At 46.1% G+C, this 3402-nt stretch overlaps 1 protein-coding gene across 1 annotated transcript in view; it reads right to left on the reverse strand.

Moving 5' to 3' along the window:
- Positions 1-3402, reverse strand: part of ECPAS (Ecm29 proteasome adaptor and scaffold) — a 129102-nt gene that overhangs the window by 124676 nt on the left and 1024 nt on the right.

The following is a 3402-nucleotide window of genomic DNA, read 5'->3' on the forward strand; positions in this document are numbered from 1 at the left end:
AAAAAAAAAAAAAAAAAAAGTTTAACAATTTTTAAAAATCTGAGATGGACAAATGACGAAGTTTGCTATAATAGTAAATATCATAAAGTTATTCGACTATCAATTGCAGAATCTAGGTGGTGGGTACATGAATGTTCACTTTCAATTTTTCTGTGAGTTTAAATTTTTTTTTACAATAAAATGTCAGTGGAAGAGAACAATGCTGGCATCTAGTAGTTTGCTTTTGCTATGATCTACTAGTCATAAATAATAGAAAATATTTGGATAATTCTTTTTTAGTAGAATTCTTAAAATTACTTTTTTTTTTTTTTTTTTTTTTTTCTGAGACAGTGTAGCTCTGTTGTCCAGGCTGGAGTGCAGTGGCACGATCTCGGCTCACTGGAACCTCCACCTCACAGGTTCAAGTGATTCTCCTGCTTCAGCCTCCTGAGTAGTTGGAACTTCAGGCACGTGCCACCACACCCGGCTAAATTTTGTATTTTTAGTAGAGACAGGATTTCACCATGTTGGCCAGCCTGGTCTTGAACTCCGTACCTCAGATGATCCACCCATCTCGGCCTCCCAAAGTGCTAGGATTACAGGTGTGAGCCACCACACCTGGCCAAAAGCACATTTTATCAGCATCTCCTATTTTATTATAGCCATTCTAAAACTAAAAGTGGTTTATATGAAACTTCTTAACCAGTGTACACGTATATGCTTTCAAGTTAAATTATTCTAAGGTGGCCGGGCGCGGTGGCTCAAGCCTGTAATCCCAGCACTTTGGGAGGCCGAGACGGGCGGATCACAAGGTCAGGAGATCGAGACCATCCTGGCTAATACGGTGAAACCCCGTGAAACCCCGTCTCTACTAAAGAATACAAAAAACTAGCCGGGCGACGAGGCGGGCGCCTGTAGTCCCAGCTACTTGGGAGGCGGAGGCAGGAGAATGGCGTGAACCTGGGAGGCGGAGCTTGCAGTGAGCTGAGATCCGGCCACCGCACTCCAGCCTGGGCGACAGAGCCAGACTCCGTCGCAAAAAAAAAAAAATTATTCTAAGGTATCAACTGCCACGTATTCAGTCTCTCCTGAAGAAATACAGAAACCAAGTCCACAGATATCTGCGGCTGATGACTGACAATTTAACTGAACAAAACAAGGAGAAGGCAAGGATTGAAATTATTTGTTCCTAACTTTCCATTAGCTACTAGAGCCAGGAAATCCCTTAACTAACAGCATCTTAACCAGTACCTGAATGTACAGAAGCACACTGCATAGACACAAATACTTCAGCCACTTCAGAATATCCAATTCTTCCTTTAGTTTTGTTCCCCATTCCTGCTAGCAATTCAGACTTTAATATGTTTGGTGCTACAACAGGAACTCAGATGTCATACAGCATAGCAACTGAAAAAAAATCAGACCACCTCACACCTATCAGGATGGTTACTACCGACAATACAGGTAAGTGTTGGCCAGGATGTAGAGAAATTAGAACCCTGTGTATTGTTGGTGGGAATGTAAAATGGTACAACAACCACTGTCGAAAACAGTACAGTGGTTCCTTAAAAATTTAAAACTAGAATTATCACATGATCCAGCAATAACATTTCTGGGTATGTACCCAAAGAACTGAAAGCAAGGTCTCAAAGAGATATCTGTACACCCATGTTCACAACAGCATTATTCCCAATAGCTAAAACGTGGAAGGAACCCAAGTGTCCATAGACAAATAGATGGACAAGGAAATGTGGTATATACATACAAGGGAATATCACTCAACCTTTAAAAGGAAGAATTCTGACACATGCAACAACATGGATGAACCTTGAAGACATTATGCTAAATGAAAATAAAACCAGTCACAATTCTGTATGATTCCATTTACACGAGGTACGAAGAATACTCAAAATCACAGGGACAGAAAGTACAATGATGGTCGCCAGGGGCTGAAGGGAGGAGGGAATGGAGATGTGTTGTTTAACGGGTATCAAGTTTCAGTTTTGCAAGATGAAGAGTTCTGGAGATGGATGGTGGTGATGATTGCACAACAGTGTGAATGCACTCAATCCCACTGAACTACACACTTAAAAATGGCTAGGACGGGAAATTTTATGGTACGTGTATTTTTATCACAATTAAAACAAAACATGGAACTGATCTCAGAAGGCCTGGTGGTGCTTCCACGTGGAACCGACAGAAGAGCAATCTATTTAGCCGGCTTCTATCTCTAATCGCACCATGAGACCTTGTCTCCTCCGACTCTCCAATCTGCTCAGGATCACACCAAGTGTTTACTTCAGCTTCAAAAAGAGCAAACAGTACTCTTGCTCCACCAGTTCTGTGTCAAAGCAGCAAGGAACTTAATCTCTCCAAACCTGCCTCCTCTTTAAAACAAGGATAATTCCTACCTATCTGCCTCACAAGGTTGCTATGAGGGCAAAAGTGAGATCATGTATATAAAAGTGGCTTTAAACTGACAACCACCAGAGAAACATACATTACGTGTATAACTACTTTCATATGGAAATTCAGAAGCGGCTTAACAACATAAGCTTCAAAAAGCTTGCAACACCTCACCCATGCTTTATTCCTTTATTCCATTTAAAACCCATATCATCTCCAAATAACACCTTTCTCGTTTTTGCCATAAACTGAAGGGCAGCATTGGGGGGAAAAAAAAAAAGGAAAGAAAGAAAATCCTTGGGTGGAGAAAAAAAAAAAAACACTCAAAACGCAATCAGAAATTATCTCACATGTCCTATGTCCTATGAAAATTCGGTATTTATGATCCCAGCGTGGGCCCGCGGCGGCGCCCCGGAACTACACTTCCCACAAAGCATCGAGGCGAACCTCGGCGGCGGGCGGGGCGGCCTGGGATTCAGGGTGACCACTGCTCTCCCCAGACAGGGACCGCCGTCCCCGGGAAGGCTGCACCGCGTACGATCGAGGGGGCACTAACCCTCCTTTCTGAAAGCGCTGTCACCCCGTGGTTTCTCCTGCGATTCGACCGGCGACCCTCTCCGCCCTCCCTGCTCCACCTGAGGGTCACCGCCTATTCGTGACCTTTCGGCTGATTACTAGTGTCACAAAAAGGCACCTTCTCCCCCTTCCCGAAAGCTCCATTTCTAGAACTCGCCCAACCGTCGGGGACCGGGGGCTAGGCGGGGTCAGACGGGACGGGCGGACACTGCCCGTCACCCCGGGGCTCCGGCCCTCCCGCCAGCCGAGGCTCGGTGGGCAGGGGGCCGGGCTCCCCCTACCCCGGGCCAGGGCGGATCGCGGGCAGAGGTGGCTCCGCCTGGGGCTCCAGTTTCAATTTCGCAACGTGACGGTGCAAACCTGAGGCCTACAAACGCCAGCGGCGACGGTCCGCGCCCCGCCCGCCCGCCAGGCCCGGGCGCCCCAGCTCCCTGCACGACG

Source organism: Rhinopithecus bieti, unplaced genomic scaffold (assembly GCF_001698545.2).
Source record: "Rhinopithecus bieti isolate Rb0 unplaced genomic scaffold, ASM169854v2 scaffold_40150, whole genome shotgun sequence".
Classification (NCBI taxonomy): Eukaryota; Metazoa; Chordata; class Mammalia; order Primates; family Cercopithecidae; genus Rhinopithecus; species Rhinopithecus bieti.